The sequence below is a fragment of the Podarcis bocagei genome (genome assembly GCF_964188305.1).
Source record: "Podarcis bocagei genome assembly, chromosome: 8".
NCBI classification, from domain to species: domain Eukaryota; kingdom Metazoa; phylum Chordata; class Lepidosauria; order Squamata; family Lacertidae; genus Podarcis; species Podarcis bocagei.
In genome coordinates this window covers 85,572,645-85,592,299 of record NC_138133.1, presented here as the reverse complement: position 1 = coordinate 85,592,299, position 19,655 = coordinate 85,572,645, and the positions used below count along the sequence as shown (strand labels likewise).

The 19,655-nt window shown below is 41.8% G+C and overlaps 1 protein-coding gene across 1 annotated transcript in view; it reads right to left on the bottom strand.

Moving 5' to 3' along the window:
• LOC308592942 (proto-oncogene Mas-like) overlaps positions 1-19,655 on the bottom strand; it is a 106,149-nt gene that overhangs the window by 11,486 nt on the left and 75,008 nt on the right. The gene's annotated exons all lie outside the window — the stretch shown is intronic.

Below are 19,655 nucleotides of genomic sequence, written 5' to 3'. Positions count from 1 at the left end.
TCATGAGGTGGCCAAAGTATTGGAGCCTCAGCTTCAGGATCTGTCCTTCCAGTGAGCACTCAGGGCTGGTTTCATTAAGAATGGAGAGGTTTGATCTTCTTGCAGTCCATGGGACTCTCAAGAGTCTCCTCCAGCACCATAATTCAAAAGCATCAATTCTTTGACGATCGGCCTTCTTTATGACCCAGCTCTCACTTCCATACTTCCATACATACTTCCATACTTCCATAAATATGGGGAAAACAAAATGTCACTTAGAGAAGGATCTGAAATATTTTCCTTGAAGCTTGAGCTTGTTTTATTCTGGATTGCTTTATTTGATGTTTTAATGTGTTGTAAACCACGAAGAGTCGGACACAACTAAATGACTAAACAACATATTTATGTACCTACTTATTATATAGTTACAAAGCTTGGTTCCCCTCTGCCAGGCTTCTCACTCTGTTTGTCTTCAGTTTCCTGTGTTTCTCCCCCCAGCCACTGTCTCTTGCAGTAATTTTACTGTGTATCCTCCACCTTTCTGTCTCCCTGATCCCTGAAATTCTCATCTATACACCTGCTTGCTCATGTGTGCTCCCTCTTGACTCTCTCAAGAAATGCAGCCAACTGTCTTTGTTCCTCAGCTGTGTGCGTTGCTCACTTCTGCATGCATTGCTAGGAGAGAAGGATGCCTGCTTTCTGCTAGACTAATCAATCCTGCTGGCAGCTGCAAAACCACTCTCTCTCTCTCTCTCTCTCTCTCTCTCTCTCTCACACACACACACACACACACACACACAGAGAGAGAGAGAGAGAGAGAGAGAGAGAGAGAGAGATCATTCCAAATTATAATACTTGAAATTCATTTACAGCTTTGTCTGTTCCTGTTGACCAAGGAACCCACAATTCTCTGAGTTCACATTTTGGAATAAGATACATACAAGAGGCATTCTATGGATGGACAATTATCATTAGCCATGACGGGTGAGTGGTTTTGCCAATATAATTTTACATTTGGATGATATCCAGATTTGTTATTTTTATTATGTAGTAATATTGTCTCATCTTTTTTTAAAAAAAATGCAAGTGTTGTTACTGCACATATTCTTCAATTTATCTTTCTACTGTTTATTGGTTTAGAAATTATCTTTTGATATTTAAAACTTAGGTTACACTGGGGATGTGTGTGTGGTCCTGACATGCAATCAAGACCACGGAAGAAGACTTGAAGGTCAAAACATGTTTGGCCATGTTTAGATGCTCCTTAGTTATTCAGGTCATTCGGGGGGGGGGGCAATCCTATTGCAAGGTCTTCAGGGATAAGCAGCTGAGGAGACAATGGATCTCTGGCTCAGGTGGCTGATTCCTGTCTCAACTGGCATTTAGTTCCCAACTCCAGGTCAGCTGAAGATATGCCAGTGTAACTTTTTTATTCTGGTTTTGCCAAGGCTCTGCCAATGGAGCAAAAGGTGGCTTAGCAGAGACCAGTATAAGTTCCCCCAAGGGAGCATTCTGGGGGTTTGGTGAGGACAGGACCAGATTAGAAAGACATAGGATAGCTCCTAAGCCCATTCAGCTTGGTCACATGGCACAGAAACCCAGAATAGAACACAAATTCTAAACGCTCGTTTTCCCTCTGCCAGACTTAAGGCAGAGCTCCAGCAACAGCCCCACAAATGAATGAGCTGCAGATCTCACATAATTTACACTTCTTGCCATAGGATTTCTTCCTTCAAATTTAACTGTTAATTAATCTTTTTATTAGCATTTGTTATATACAATTATGTATAATAGATTATTGGCTCACTGTGCTTCCTATGCACCCTAGATTCGTAAAGCATGGCTTTCAAACTGTTTGGGTTTCTCTGCAAATACACAAATTGAGTACAGCTGGGGGGGGGGAGGCAGAGCACTCATTCTGTCAGCAAATCATTGTCCCTGCATTAGATCTTCAGGGTGCTGCAACACCCATGTATGCTTTTAGCTTGCAACTCCAGGTTTAGCACTCTCACACTCCCCTCCAGCTTGTTTCTTACATTCTCCCAGCAAACAGCAGATCTTTACAAAAGCATCCTTTGCTTGAGACAGGGGGAGGTGTGTTCCCAACCTCAAAAAATATACAGCTGTTTCTTGGCTGCTGAAAATGTAACTGGCTTATTTAGAAGGATGCTTTCGTTCATTCCCCTAACCTCTGCTCTGCTGCTGCAACTGCAACCTCACTCTCTAATGTATTAACAGAATGTACCTGGATGTCTCACCCAGGGGACTACCATGACACATTCAATGTTTGCTTGGCATTTGAAAATGGTGCTGTCTCTGTATGTCTCTGAAAACTTGCTTCTTGTGTTCTTTCAGCAAATAATAATAATAATAATAATAATGATAATAATAATAATAATAATAATAATAATAATAATAATAATAATAATAATAATAATAATAATAATATATTTATACCCCACCCATCTGGCTGGGTTTCCCCAGCCACTCTGGGCGGCTTCCAACAAAATATTAAAATACAATAGTCCTTCAGATATTAAAAGCTTCCCTAAACAGGGCTGCCTTCAGATGTCTCCTTAAAGTCTGGTAGTTGTTTTTCTCTTTGATATCTGGTGGGAAAGTATTCCACAGGGTGGGTGCCACTACTGAGAAGGCCCTCTGCCTGGTTCCCTGTAGCTTGGGTTCTCACAGTGAGGGAACCGCCAGAAGGCCCTCAGAGTTGGACCTCAGTGTCCGGGCAGAACAATGGGGATGAAGATGCTCCTTCAGGTATACTGGACCGAGGCTGTTTGGGGCTTTAAAGGTCAGCACCAAAGCAACTAGAACCAAGGTTCTTCCCATCACAGGCTTCCACAAATCGTCCTTCAGGCATTAGCATATGAAGCTGGCTTAAGGAGACTCTTCTTGTCATATAATCAAACTGTTAATCAGTCTAACCTTGCATCTGTCTCCTTTCTGCAGAGCAGCAGTGACTTCCAAGTGTCCCAACCATCCTTTTCAAGCTAATCCCCTCAATATCCAGCAACTTGGAATTAACCTGGGACATTCTGCATGCAAGGACTGTATACTTCCAATGAGTTATGGGATTTTCCCTCTTTTCACGTGCCTGAGATGAAGAACAGATTCATAAAGGATGATGAGAAATCAAAAGTGTGGAACAATATCCTGTGATGAAAAGGGAGGACATGCAGAAATATTTCTGCACACCTGAAGTCCCAAGCGGGAGAGGAAATTGTGTTGTTTTTGAAACTCACAGCAAGATGTAGAATGGAAAGTCCCACCCACCTTTCATCATGACTCTATCAGTTGCCAGATTCATACCATAAGAGGAAAATGCTCATTTTCTGGTCAACAAGATAACCATCTATGAATCGAGGAGGAAGAGACCCTTCTTGTGCAAGGCTAGATATAATCTTCAGAAAGGTGCAGAGTCTCAACCTATTAGATTAACCTCAGTAAAAACTCAACTATATCCTAGTTGTTGAGAAAAAAGGCTCCTGGACTTTCTCGGCAAAGAAATTCCTGGCAGATATGGATACTATTGTCCAAAAAGTTTTCACCACGTTACAAGTTGATTCCCTCTGCCCATTTTCTTTTTCACAAGTATTTAAAAGATTTTTAAAGGTGACTTAATATTACCAGCTTGTCTGATCCATCCTAGAACAGTTTGACCCTGAGCAGCATAGCTTTTCTGTTTTCTGGAGTTCTCTAATGTATGGTATTAGTAATTATCCATCAGTAAACAGAGAGCAGGTGGTGGGTAAACTTCAGCAAAATGAGATGAAGCAGGAAGGATACTCCATTAAAATAACAGCACATAAAATGCTACCAAGAAAACATATTTGCATTAAAATGTGTTCTTCTCTCTATATTAATTTACTCCAGTAAGTATGTGGAAATGCAGCAAATAACCAGCACCACCCACAAAGAAAACTCAAGTTAAAGTTTAATAAAAACAACAACTCACAAGTTGTGAAATATTGTAACTACTCATTTAAAATGGTGAAAGTGTGATACAAAATAGTAAATCGTATGAAAATGATTACAGTATAACAGATGAAACATTTTTGGGGAGCTACTACAGACATCAAATAAATGAAATATAGGGCTATTTGCACCTATTGCTTAAACAAAAAGTCAAAGGTGAAACCTGAAATATAAGAAGGCAAGTGGGGAAATCCAGCCAGATGGGTGGAGAATAAATTATTATTATTATTTTATTATATCCTTCTAATACCTTCCATCCAGTTCATGTACCTGAAGACTGCAGTAAGAACATTCTACAACACTGTAAAGTCATATATGCAATGTATTAAGCAACACAGGAATATTTATGTAAGATTTTAAAAAGTAAATAATATGTAGAATGCATACATGTGAAAGAGAAAGAGAGCCCATGAAACATCTCACCCATATAAACATTGTCCTGGAAGGATATAATATGTTAACTACACTATGGTTCTTCCTTTCCCTTTTTGGGGAACTGGAGTTGAAGGGAGTTGAAGGGAAGACTTGAATTTTGAAATGATTCTGGTGGTCTGCTTCTTCTCTACAGCACCACAGGGCTCAGGAAATAAGTCCCAAATGGAACTAACTAATGCCTGAAAGGCTCACACCCCCCAAAGGGATGAACAGTTCCAAACTAGCCAGTTGAGTTGAAAGGTATAATATAGAGCAATGCAGGTATGCTTCAAGTTATGAAAATAAGGTATTGTGTTGTGTATATGTACTGTGTAAATGTAAACGTATGTGTTCTATATGGCAATAAAATATTTTAATTAGAAAAAAAATGAAAGCCAAAATGAAGAGATGGCTTAAAATCTCTCTGAGAAGTTGGTTCTAATGCCACAGAGCAATTTACATAAATGCATGATTCTCATTGTATGCATTTTCATCTGTAGGTTCTGCTTCTTGGAAGACCCTCTGGAGAGCAACCTTCATGCTTCCCCAAGAGCAATCCATTTTTTGCCTCCCAACTAGGTAATAAAATAATGGCCTAGTACTGCAGTTGCAGGTAGCAGCTAGGAAGTAAAGCAATCCTGACAAGACAGAAGTACTGTTTTTGGGGAACAGGGGGCTGGCTGGTGTGGAGGACTCCCTGGTCCTGAATGGGGTAACTGTTAGGAAATCTGAGCCTTATCATAGAAACTGGCCACTCTCCAGGCACCCGGCTTGATCTCCTTGTTGACCTCCCTGTCTGCGTTTCCCGGCAGGATACAGGCTAGGTCACGATCGGCGATCCTCCTCAAGCGTGAGAAGAACGCACCACTCTTCCCTGCTCCCTGCTCCCCCCAGGGAGGGGAAAGAGATAGACAGAAATGTATTTACATGTCTTTATTTCTGTCTTTGCAGCATTACAGAGAAACGCGTCTGCTCTCTTCAGACTCCAACAGCAGAGAGACAAACTCCACCTCCTGTACTTCCTGTACAGGTCAAATTACACTCTGAGCTAAATCCAGTGCTCAGCACAGTGAATAGACTGCCCCTTTGTTCCCACGGTACAGTCCCAAACATTCCCATCATGTTTTGCTTTCCAGCCAGCTGCAGCTCGCTGCTGCATTGCTCCTTTTCCGTAAAAGTAACTGTGCCCCTGAAGGACCAGGTGCGCAGCCTGGGAGTCATTTTGGACTCACAGCTGTCCATGGAGGCACAGGTCAATTCTGTATCCAGGGCAGCTGTCTACCAACTCCACCTGGTACGCAGGCTGAGACCCTCCCTGCCCACGGACTGCCTCACCAGAGTGGTGTATGCTCTAGTTCTCTCTCTCTTAGACTACTGCAATGCGCTCTACGTGGGCTACCTTTGAAGGTGACCCAGAAACTACAATTAATCCAGAATGCGGCAGCTAGACTGCTGACTGGAAGCGGCCGCCGATACCACATAACACAGGTCCTGAAAGACCTACATTGGCTCCCAGTACGTTTCGGAGCACAAGTGTTGGTGTTGACCTTTAAAGCCCTAAACGGCCTCGGCCCAGTATACCTGAAGGAGCGTCTCCACCCCCATCGTTCTGCCCGGATGCTGGCGGTTCCCTCATTGCAAGAAGCAAAGTTACAGGGAACCAGGCAAAGGGCCTTCTCGGTAGTGGCGCCCGCCCTGTGGAACCCCCTCCCACCAGATGTCAAAGAGAACAACAACTACCTGACATTCAGAAGACATCTTAAGGCAGCCTGTTCAGGGAAGTTTTTAATGTGTGACATTTTAGTGTATTTTTGGTCTCTGTGGAAGCCGCCCAGAGTGGCTGGGGAAACCCAGCCAGATGGGTGGGTACAAATAATAAATTATTATTATTATTATTATTATTATTATTATTATTATTATTATTATGTAAAATAAGGATGCCCAAATACGTCAATGTTGAAAAAGACAGTCCACAGATAACTAAAGAAAAGGGAGTAGAGAAGAGTGAGCAAGATCACTTTTAAAAACTTTGCCAGTTCCTGCCATTGTGATTTCAATGAAATTTTGATGAAAGTTGTCAGAGTCGAGATAGTCATGATCTTCAGGAAGATGGCGTTGACAATGAAACTGGGTCTTAGGAAAAAAATTACAGGGTCATCAGTAACACCGGAAACAGTTTGAATCCCAGTGAACAAGAAGGAGAGGTCCCAAATGATGGCACATGCCTTGGTGTTTGAGGGTGATGACTGACTGACACCTTTCAAAACTGGAAAGAGGAAAGACCCACAGAGGTCCGCGCTGATGGTTGTCAACAGTAGTTGAGCAGTCAGGTACATAAACCAAATAAGACCATCGAAAACTTCAGAGAAAACAAGGAAGTTAAGATCATCTGGTGTATTGCTATCCACAATGCACAGCATCCAGAAAGCAAAGTACAACATGAGGACTCCCAAGTCAGCAACAGCCAAGTTCAACATGTAGGTCTTGATACCCAATTGTGGTGATCACACAGGGTCCCCAGACGTTTGACGGTCTATTGATCCCTGTGCCTCCACTATGATCACTTTCCCACTGCCACCAACCCATTTCTCTCAGGTACACACTGAGTCCAGACAGTTGTTAACATTAAAACAAATAATCCAGTTTATTTTATAAGCATGAACAAGTTTATAGTTTCAGTTAATTTTTCTTGTCAGTTTCTTATCCTTAGTTTCTATACCAGCCTATACCTTCCTAATAACTGCTAACTGATTATCCCAGCTGTCTATCTGACTCCTCCTATCAGTTTCTCTCACTCTCTCACATCAAAACTCGACCAACCCACAGTCTTATCCTCCCTCTTCCTCTAACTAACAACTCACAACAACTCCAACTCTAACTCTAACTCCTCCCCTTGGGTTCCCACTGGCCAATCACTTCACATTCATTTAACGCTTCCCTTGTGACCCACCTAGGAGAGCAAACGCCACACCAATGATACAAGAGAAGAATATGGGATCAATGTTGAAACTACTCATTATGATCCGGTGTTTTCTTTGGGGAAGCCTTAATTTCTCCTCCTATATAATAGACGCACCTGGTCAGACAAATGAGATGGGTGGATTCAGTTATGAGTATATATAATTGAAATTAAATGTAAAAGTGGATTGTGGACGGAATCATTGGGCAGTATTCAACTAAACCATCAGTCAACCAAGGATACTTCTTCTGGGGGTTAGGGAAACCCTATAACCGATTTATGGGCATATGAGGGGAGGGGAGGGTAGAAAAGCTATGTGACACAAAAAGAAAAATATTGTGATTAAGTAAAATAGAAACATCGCCACCAGACTCCATCCCCACTCACCGTGGCCCCTTCCACCTCTTTCCCCCTTTTTCTTCCTAATGTAACACTAATGTCTCAACAAATGAAACTGATTTGTAGAAAACGTAACTTGAAAAAAGAGATATTGCACATACTTTTGTAAACCAAGAAATATTTAATAAAAAAGGGAAAATCTTGTGATGATTGAACTACTGATTTAGCATTACCTTTAACACAAGCCAATATATTTAAAGTGAGTTGCAAAATATTTGCTCCTTCCAACCTAGGCTGTTGAAGCATCCATAGAATTAATATAGATACAGGAAAATATGAGAGATTTCTCATAAAGACTGTCTTCTCAATCTGTTAGTAGATTTAAATGACCTTAACTAAGGACTTTTGCTTGCCCCTCTGCTTTTCCCCAGGGAAAATAGCATCTAAGTGCTCAATTGGAGCAAATTGTAATTTGAGTTTCTCCAGATTGACATTTGCTTCAATTTAGCACTAAAGAGTGGGTTTTCCCTAGGAAAGGAGTGGGGAAACCACTCAAAGGGTGGTATCTAATTCTAGTCCTACTCAGAGTAGACACACTGAAATTAATGGACATGCCTAATAGTGATTCATTAATTTTAATGGGTCCACACTCAGTAGAATATAGGAGAAAATGACCCTGGATTTTTGAAATTAGATTGGGGCAATAAAGCCCCATCATTGCATATATTGTATTATACATAAAATACATTGTAAACACATAAAGCCCAAGTTGTGATTATGGAATAGATGATGAATGATTGACTTCTTCCATCTGCTGTTGGCCATCCATGAAACAGTCTTTCTATCATCATATACCTATTCAAAGAATTCAACAGGGTGGTTTATATAAAATGTCAGCTTTGTGACTATGGTGATATATTTGACATTTGATTTGCATCTTAAAATGTCCCAGCCAACTAGAAATAATAATTTCCTTGTTACAGCCAAAGCTATACAGTGGTACCTCTGGTTAAGAACTTAATTCGTTCCGGAGTTCCGTTCTTAACCTGAAACTGTTCTTAACCTGAGGCACCACTTTAGCTAATGGGGCCTCCTGCTGCCGCTGCGCCACTGGAGCATGATTTCTGTTCTCATCCTGAAGCAAAGTTCTTAACCTGAGGTACTATTTCTGGGTTAGCGGAGTCTGTAACCTAGAAGTGTCTGTAACTTGAAGCGTTTGTAATCCGAGGTACCACTGTATTTCATACATGCACATATGAAGCTGGCTTTCCCTCATTTAGATCATTCATCAGTTTAGTCCTGAATTTTTCTCCTCAGAACCCAAAAGTTGCAGCCATCCTTTCCCAGCTAAACTTGCAATATCCATATTACTGGACTAAGTTTTAATTTATATACCGTATTTTTCGCTCTATAACACGCACTCGACCATAACACGCACGTAGTTTTTAGAGGAGGAAAATCCGTAGGCATGCCACCCGTAGGCATTCCCTCCATAACACGCACAGACATTTCCCCTTACTTTTTAGGAGGAAAAAAGTGAGTGTTATGGTGCAAAAAATACGGTATATTTAAACTGTTGCTATATCTGTATTGTCCCTGTTAAAACTAATTGCAAACTCAAATGTATCCCTTTCGTGTTTTATGACTTCCTTGATATTGTATGTGGGCTGGAACTGGTCTGTAACTGAAATAATAAAATTCACTGATCCACATTACTGAGAAATAACCTGGGGCTTTCTCAATCCGATGAATGCAAGCTGCTGGTGAGTGATGGCATTTCACCTCTTTTCACATACCTGAGTGGAGGAACCGATCAGCAGTCTTCAGACAGGATGATGACAACACGAAAGTGCTGAACAATATTGCGTGCTGGAAATACAGGTACTGGGAGGACATGCAGACAAATCCTTGTGCACCTCAAGTCCAAGAGGGGTGAGAAATTGTCTTGTTTTTATAGCTCACTGCAAGATGTAGAAGAGCCTGTCCACCTTTCATCGAAGCTTTAGTTGCCAGCTTCTTATCACAAGAAGAAAATGTTATTTTTTGGTCATCAAGATAATTTTCTGTGAACTTAAGAGGAGGAAACTATTCTTGTGTAAGACTCCATATTCTAAGATATAATATTCAGATGAGCAGCTATGCATTGGGTGAGAAAAAAGGAAGTCAACTGGACCCATCATTTTGTGATTAGATAGGCTTCTCTTTCTCAAAACAGTTACAAATATCTATAAAAGATTATTTGAAGCATCACACACACACACACACACACACACACACACACACACACACACCTCGGCTCTATTTCCTCTCAGCTCTATTTCTTAACCAGTTCCTGAATAAAAGAGAGCCTCTCCTTTTATTTTAAGGCTGCTAATCAAATACAGTAGACTTTATTGAGATACTTTGCCTCTTCTCTCCCACTCCTTGACAGCCCCAGGTTGTTCTGGGCAGCCCAACCTGGTTCCTCCCAATTTAACCTGGTACAGTTCAGGATTTCGGCTTCAGCCAAATCCAGTGCACAGCCCTAATGAATGTGCATTGAAAGGCGAAAACAAAATCCTGTGCTTCAGAGCTCAGATTTCAAGACGTATATTATTGCGAGACAGTAGCATGGAGGCTATTGCATTAAATAAGGGCAAAATTTCTCCTGATAACGTATGAGAGGAAAGTTCTTCTGCACTTAAGGGGATACTGAAGCACCATTCTAGAATACCAACAAACTTACTCATGGGTAATGGGGTGCCACTCAATAGAATGGTAAATGTTGTCCTGAGGTGGTGTCTGTGCCCCACCCTTGATGTCTGAAATATGTCTGAAACATTCTCTCTCCAGGTTGGGGAGCTCAAAGCTGGATAAAGTCTTTTTCATTCAGAAAAAAGATTGCAGCCGTGATCCAGTTGCAAATGTTTGGATTGGAAGAAAGAAGGGCATACTCTGTCACGGTATTTTAAAAGGGTAATTCTCCTGATTTGTGACGCTCTCTCTCCTCCTGCATAGGAAATATTTTGTTTCCAAGATGTAATGTTTCTATAAAATCAACATGTTTCTTGCATAGACATCGTAGCTCCAGTGAATCTGATAGTTGTATTATGATTACGATATCTTTATTGTCATTGTCCCTTGCAGAACAATGAAATTGAAAAACTACATAAAACTACCACAAAACTACATAAAACTACATAAAAACTACATAAAACATTCAAAACCCCCTAAAAACTCTAAAACCCCATTTTAAAATACTACAGAAACTCTATACTACAGAGACCCCTTATGCTGCGTTTAGAACCAGAATTGCATTAGCGTAGAAACTGTTTCTCAGGCGGCTAGTCCGGGCCTTTATAACCCTATAACTTCTTCCAGAAGGCAAAAGCTGAAAGAGATCATTGTATGCTCATTACTCAAATATATTAGAACAACCAGCTTTTGCCTTACAGTCTACAGGGTTGCTCCATAGCTAGGAGGATGCAGGGGTGATGACTCAATCCTCTTGAACAGGTCCACCCCACCCATGAGGTGAGGTGAGGTACGGCAGTAGCCTCACAGGGAGGTAGGCTTTGGTCAGCCATGAGAGGCAGCAGATCTGGCTTCCACGGAGCATGCCACTTTCTGCCTCCTGCACTCTTCAACAAACTACTCCTCCACTCCATGCCCACCATCCACCTGTCTATTGCCACACATCTTCGTTGCCACATACACTCATTGCTGCCAGGCTTGCAGAGGAGGAGGAGGGAGACAGGGGACGGTGGTTCTGTAGCTTTAAGAAGTGTTGTGCTGTTTTTCACCACAGATGCTTCAATAATCCAAATTTAAATGAGAAAAAGAAGACAGTCCAAGTGTCCAGTTTAACAGAGAGTTAAATATAATTGTTTGATTCACACTGAAAAGAGGAATGTCTGTGTGTGTTGCGGAAGGCTTTAACATGGGGATTTTCCATGGGATGTAGTAAGCTCTCTGAGTGTCTAGATGGGTTGATAATTAGCTCTTCTTTTACTTTTTATTTTGTAATACACATTTTTTTCAATATACCAGATTTGAAGAAGTAGCATGTTTTGTTTTGGTTTGTTTGTTTGTTTTTTAAGTGTGTTGTGCCCAACCAGAAGAGTGCCTCACCTATGGAAGCAGAAGGTGGTGGAAATCATGACCAAACACACTGGGGGGGGGGATCTCAGTACAGCCATTCAAAGGCAATCGACCACACCCTAGGTCACCCCAACCTCTCTCACCACCAGTGGTGGAGCAAGCCGATCGGGTGCCTGGGGCGGTACACGTGCCCTGTGCCCAGTGGCAGGATACTCTGCTTGGCCTCCGAGGAGTCTCCAAGGGCTCAGTCACCTTATAGCTGAGGTGGAGGTGGCAGGTGGACCATTTGGGGGAGCATGGAGCCTGTGCCCATGTCACTCCCAGGTGAAGACACGTGGCTCAGGTGTGCTGCAGGCCCCACAGTGAGTAATGTCCGCCATTTTGTCACTCCCCTCAGTAGTGACACCTGGGGCGGTCCACCCCTGCTCACCACCAAGGAAATATAAGAATTGAATAGAACGAGAACCCACACAAGTGATGCTGGCACAAAACTCCACACACACATACACTAAGTAGAAAAATAGAAGCATTGCGGTTGACCAGTTGGTGTTAAAAAAGGATAGAACTTTCTTTATGTACGCTACAACAGCAGCAAGAATACTTATTGCAAAGTATTGGAAGATGCAAGACCTACCCACTTTGGAAGAATGGCAGGTGGAGCTGATTGACTGTATGGGGCTGGCAGAAATGAGTGGCAGAATCCGTGACCAGGGAGAAGAGTTGGCAGAAGAAGATTGGAAAAAATTTAAGGACTATTTACAAAAATACTGTAAAATTAAGGAATGTTAGAATGATGTTGGATTGAAATTAAGTGGTTTCTAGCTGTAATGGTACAAAGGAATATGATAAAATGGTTTTCTTTTTATAAGTAAGAATTTAAGGTTATAATAGCCGAAGATGTTGAAGAGAAAATAAGGTGTTTTCTTGTTTTAAAGCTGTAATGCTTTGAGATATGGATTTGCTGCACAAATAATTTGAACTGGATATACAAGAAGGGGAGGTATGAGGAGGTCAGGGAAATATGTTATGAGAAAATAAGTTGTGAAATTTATGTGTTTTTAACTTTTTTCTTTTTATGTCTGCTTTTTTCTTTTTGTTTTGTAAAAAATTGGAAACTTTAATAAATATCTTTTAAAAAAAGAAAAAAAAAAAATAGAAGCATTGCCACCCCACCCCTCTTTTCTTCCCAACCTAATACTGCATGCAACACTAATGTCTCAAAACAAATGTAACTGATCTGTAGAAAACACCAGTTGAAAAAAGAGACAATGCACACATTTTTGTAAACTAAGAAGTATTTAATAAACATTATTCAAAACAACAACAACACATACCCACACTATGGACTTCAGTGCATCCACAGCCGGGTAGCATGCATTGGAAAAATCAGAATTAAATTGAAGCAAGCGTAGTCTGCCACTTGGGTGTGGACAATACAAATAATATGAACAACTGTATTGTACTGTATACACATCCATCCATAGTCTTGCAACAGCTAGTATTCTCCCAGGACTTCATAGGGGCTAGACTTTTCATTCAGTTCTTTTCCTTTATTTTAAAATTTTCTTAATACCCGTCATATAACATCAATCACACACACAACTCTCCCAGCGGGAACAGCAGACCTAACAAGAAATTTGGTAGATAAGGAGCTTTTTGAACAGTCCATGGAAGCAATGGGAGGAAGGAAGATTTTGGGTCCCCCCCCATGATTGGTTGCTTTGGCAGGGAACTACCATTTTCTTGGTTATTTTTCTTCTGCACCTTTATATGGTCAATATTTTAAATTTGCAATCAGCTGCTCTCATTATTCCTCAAATCCATTAAATCTATCTCAATATTAGGAGAAAAGAAACATTATACATATCATGCATTCTCTTTAAAATTTTATGTAACTTTTCCTCTGTCGTTTAACATATTGCATAGATGACTTTACAATGTAGTAAAACAGTCTTCATGCTTTTGATCAGAAGATACATGTACGAACTGCAGAGAAGGTATTAGAAAGACAGTTGCTTTCTTCTATGTCAGGTTTCATCTATGATTTTTTTGTTTTAATTGAAGCAATAGATGCAAATGGTCTTATGTTTTTTTCTTCACTCTTCCTAGTAGCTCAGTTGTAAATGCTCATCTATTATACTGCAATCCTTTTCATGCCATTCACTATTCTGTATCATACTTTTGAATACTTACAATTTTTTGTCAGTTCTTTTTACTAAACTTTTACTTGACTTTATTTGTGAGGTGGATCTGGATTTTGGTCAATATCTATATGCTCATTGCATCAAACAGAACTGAGAACTCTCACTAACTTTCTTAAGAAATGCCTTTATTATTGTTTCTAAGTGATGCCCACTGTAGTCTTAGATGGCAATTATAACAAAGTCCCATATGCACACCTACTTTGTATTTGTGGTCAAACTCAGGGAGAAGACGTCACTCATTATCTGTTAGCCTGCCAGGAGCTTTCCATGCTTATGGAAGTATCACAACTGTTATTGAACTGGAAGTTCCAGTTCCTCTCTACAGACCTCTTCTTCCTTAAAAACATTTTGGAGAATGACCTTTACGCTCTCTCTACATAGATCTACCTTCTGTTTCCCAACCTGGAAATAAATCAGTGGCTTAACACTGCTGTAGATGGAGGCAGAAAATAAACGCAACTCCATGTGATGGGCATGTGGAACAGGGAAATACGTGATGTATAAGGCATTCAGTGGCAAATCAAAGAAGAGAGAGAAAAGGAGGATAAATAAGATGGCTGTCAAAAGTTTCCGTGGCTCTTGCTGCTGTGATTTCAGGTAGACTTTGTTGAAGAGGCTGAGAGCAGAGATAATCATGACTGGGGTACAAACCAAGACACTCACAATAAACTGGTAGTACATTTGGGGATAAAATTCAGTATGGAGAGTAAGGACAATTCCACAAATCAGGAAGGAGAAGATCCATATTACACCACACACACCAGTGGACCACTGTAGGGGGCGGTGACAATGATGCCAAGTTGGGTAATAGAATGACACACACCCGTCAATGCTGACGGCCATCATTAGAAGCTGACTGACACTGTACATCAACAGGAAAAGCTCTAGAGCTATTGGGAAAATAACTGAAAGAATGAAGGTGCCTTCATTAAAAAACCCTACAGCAATAAATGTGATAAGGCATACCAGGACCCCAAAGTCAGCAGCAGCCACGTTCAGGATGTAGGTGCTGAAAGGATTCTTTGCAATGCGGAAGCTAAGAAACCAAAAGACAGTTCCATTGCCCAGAAGTCCAACAATGCAGATTAAAAAGATGAAGACAGAAAAAACAATCCTTCCTAAATTGTCGTAGAAGATCCCCTCTGTCGTATTATCAGAGGGGTTCTTGGCTGGAATTGCAGTGGTATATATTCCGTAATAACCCAGTTCCACATCCATTGGGAACATAAGCACATGGCTGATATTGGTTACCATGTTCAATATCTGCTTCAATTGTTTTCCCCTCTTCTGAGACAAGTACTGGTTCTAAGGTAAAAGAAGAGAGAGAATTATTAATTTCCTGGCATGGTGCTTAATAAGCAATGATGTGGCTAAAATGTCCAGGCTGGTATAAGCGACCTCATGCACTGAGACCATCTGAAAAATGCATTATTAATGAAATGTTTGATTGTGTGTGTTTTAAACCGTATATGCTCACTGCATTTCCTTTCCCCTCCAACCATGCTGCAGAGAGCAGGAGTTGTTCAATGTTGCCTTGCCCGAACACATCCTATGAAGGACAAGCTAGAAAAGCATTTCCCTATAACCAGCAGTGCTGCGCTGCTTGAAAGAGGGCTTTCAAAAGGCCCTATACTGCACTTTGGCTGTGTGTGCCTGTTCGCAGCAAGAGAACACATGTGCATAGTCAAACTGTGGAACATTGAACATTCTGTTCACCACTTGCAATCTCAGTATTCATGTTTGTTCCTTAGAATTGCTGAGCTCCACTGGGTGTCTTTGGGGGTCATCAGTTCAGTGCTTACTTTAGAGGTGGAGTGTGCAGATTTTTCATTTCTCTTTTAGGGCTTGCCGATTGGAAGGTGGGCGGTTTGAATCCCCGCAACGGGGGTGAGCTCCCATTGTTCGGTCCCAGCTCCTGCCCACCTAGCAGATCAAAAGCACGTCAAGTGCAAGTAGATAAATAGATAGAGCTCCAGCGGGAAGGTAAACGGCATTTACGTGCACTGCTCTGGTTCACCAGAAGTGGCTTAATCACGATGGCCACATGACCTGGAAGCTGTTTGCGGACAAACACTGGCTCCCTAGCCTATAGAGCGAGATGAGCGCGCAACCCCAGAGTCGTCCACGACTGGACCTAATGGTCAGGGATACCTTTACCTTTCTTCCTGAAAAATGCTACTTGCCACTCCTGATGGCTGTTTGCCTGTGCAATGTCACAACAGCTCTTTATTTCCCTTTCTAAACTGTCTATAATTTAAAACCCCGGTGTCTGTCTGCCTATGCAGGTGACCATTGCTATATACCCCTTCCCAATGCCTCTGGATAATGCTAGCATTGTGATGGGCATCACAGTACATCATGGGTGGGGAACTGGTGGCCCTACAGATGTTGTTGGTCAGCAGTTAGCAATGATGGGCGTTCTCCAACTGAAGTGCCACAGCTTATCCACCTCTCTTGCCTATGGAGCTTTATAGAGTAGCATAAGAAAAAGAGATCATTTCCTGTCCCAAGGAACACACAGTGTAACTATTAAAAGTGGGTAGCAGAAGAAAAGGAATGGAAGAGGAGAGACTAGAGTAACAAACAACAAAACAGCAAGTAATAACATTGAACATATAACTTTGGAACTAGCTGGGGTTCATTACAGTTAAGATGATTTCAAGCTAAAGGCCTCTTAGGATTTATGCCAGGAGTAGTCAACATTATACCCTCAAGTTGCTGCTTGACTACAACTCCCATAATCCCTGACAATTGGTGATGCTGGCTGGAGCTGATGTGAATTGAGGTCCATAACATCTGGAGGGCAGCACATTGGTTAGCCTATACTGAAGGAGCAGTGGAAGAAGAAGAAGAAGAAGAAGAAGAAGAAGAAGAAGGGGGGGAGGAGGAGGAGGAGGAGGAGGAGAGAGAGATATGGCACCACAGCAGAGAAGACATCCCAATAAAATATTTAATTTCCTACCTTCTACTTATACAAATTTTTCAAAACAGGGAGAAAACAGGTCTGAGATGCACTCCACAATTTCATAGTCCCAGTTTCCAAGATGTCCTCTGGCTTGAAAATGCTTTCCCCTCAATCAGCATTGAGCACCTTTCTGAAGAAAGTCAGCATGGCATCTGGTTCAGGCAGGGTGGAGCAGAGAACACACATCATAGCGCAATTACCAACCAAAGCATTAGTGGATGCTCCATTAGTAATGGGCAGAGTTCTTTCACTCTTCCTGGATGATTTGGCAACCTTCTAAGCGTGGGGCAAATTGTCTCCTGAAATGTAGGTCTCAAGAGAAATTTGCACTTTGGACCTGAGAAAATTGCACGTGCTTCCAAGGCATGATAAAACACTTATGCGAAGCTTTAAGTGGGAGCTCTGAGGCCTTCTAGGTTGTTCCTCATACTCTGAGAAGAACATTTCCCTGAATATTTCTTTAGCAAATATGCTAACTAGCAATGTGTGGAAAGACAATGTGTTTTGGTATAAATAAATGAATGAATAAATGCAGCAGTTTAAAGCCTCTCTCCACTTTTCAGTGATTTTGGCAAATTTCAGTGATTTTGGCAAATTTCTACAAATACAACTCAAATTGTTGTTGCTGTTTTTTTGAAAGTTTGTATCCAGCCTACTTCAGGTGTAATAGAAGGAAGGTGAAGGAAAAGGGAAATACTAAGCAGATCGAGAGATTCCTCCTTGGTGAAGGAATCTGAGGCATTTTGAGAGAAAACAGAATATGATGAGGGTGGAATGTCAGGAAACATTTTGCATATTTGCAAGTGCATCAAAGAGAAGAGTAATGAGTAAGAGATTGATGAATCTAGAGGTGCACTCTTATCACCTATCAGCTGATTGTCAGAAGGAGCACAACTTGCTCTAGAAGAGAGAAGCTGTTTCAGTTGAATGGAACCTGCTTCCCATTCCAATAACTGCTCCTTGTACCTCTGAAAATTTGAGGTTCAAAGTGCAGGACAGGGATGTTTGCAAAAGGCCCTGCCCACTCGCCAAATGTGATCTGCCATTGGTGGTAGAGAAGCATCTGGCCTGCCATCCAGAAAAGGTTTCCTTCCCTTGATGTTGAGACAATCGTGCTATAAGAAACAAGGCAGATGTGGATTCAGTTCCTGCAAGGACACAGTGTTCAACCTCTAGTACAAGGGTATCTAACTTTTGACCCTTCAGATATCAGATACCAGCTGCCATCATCCCTGATTTTCTGTTACCTACAAGCACTGGGGGAGGAAGGTGGGAGCAGGGGAGTGGTTTGCTCTGGGTACCATCCCAGGTGGGGTGCCATCATGGCCGCCACCCCTGACATGCACCGCACACCACCTTGATGTGCACTGCTCAGCCCCCGCACTGGGCACCATGTGGGCGGCGCACCACACCCCTGGGACGCACACCAGACATGCCCCCACCTGTTCTCTGTGGTGCTCCTGCACTGCCTATAACCTACCCTGAGGGTGTCAAGTGCCTTCATAATCCTGGTTTGTTTCTTCTCTATCAGAAAGAACGGATAAGCCTCTTATGGTATTGAGTTCATACTTTGGTAACATATCTAAATGCTCCATGTAATATCAGGGTTTCAGCCATACAGTTTCTTTCTAAGATCCACGGGCCGCCTGTCCTAACATGTGCCTCTGTCCTTTTGACCCAACACTGAGATAATGGCCCTATATACCTCCCCTTTGCCCTTAACCTCCTAGGCAGAACTTGCCAGCAGTTATTTCTCCAAACTCCCTAGTAGACCGCACTTTCTGTTCTACAACCCCTCGACCAGTTCCCTGAGCAGGATGTGCAGAAACCACATTTTTGACCATTGGACCCACTGTTGGTTTTGCACACTCAATCTGCTAGAGCCTGTTTTTTCAGGGCAAATGAAGTCCCAATTCACTGAGGGTTTGAGACCCATTGGCTACCCTCACCTGGTTTAGCCAGCCAGTTGAAGCCATTTCCCAGGGTGTGACTGTTTTCACTTGCTGGCAGCTTCTAGGTGCCACAGGTGAGAGCTGACTGCAGGGTGGGGACCAAAGGTTGCCAAACTACCACAAAAGGAGCATGACTTGTCCCCCAACAGAGATACTACCCCGCCCCCAACATCCCATACAACATCCCATACAATTTGCCACTGTAAAATCACACATTCTTCAAGCTGTAACATTTGGAGTTTCTTACACACCTGTATGCAAGTTCTACTCAGCAGTACAGACCAGCAATCTTCCAAAAAAAATAAAATAAAAGTGAATTTCTAATACAGTGGTACCTCTAGTTATGAACTTAATATTTTCCGGAGGTCTGTTCTTAACCTGAAATTGTTCTTAACTAGAAGCATGCTTTCGCTAATGGGGCCTCTTGCTGCCGCTGCGCCGCCGGCACACAATTTCTGTTCTCATGATGGGGCAAAGTTCTCAACTCGAGGTAACTCTTCCATGTTAGCGGAGTTAATATTTGTAACCTGAGGCGTTTGTAACTTGAGGTACCACTGTATCCCTAGGAATGGCAGATGATGGCAAGATTTATAGAGAAGCATTTGCACTTATTACTCCTGATATCTTATGAAAGGAGCTGAAAGATGTATGTTATGGTTTATGTCTTGGCTTAATCAGTTGGCCAACAACCTCTGACAAGAAGACATCCTTTTACTGGCTGTCAAGATAACCATCAATGAGTTTAAGAGGAGATTCTAGCCATGAAAGTCTTTGTG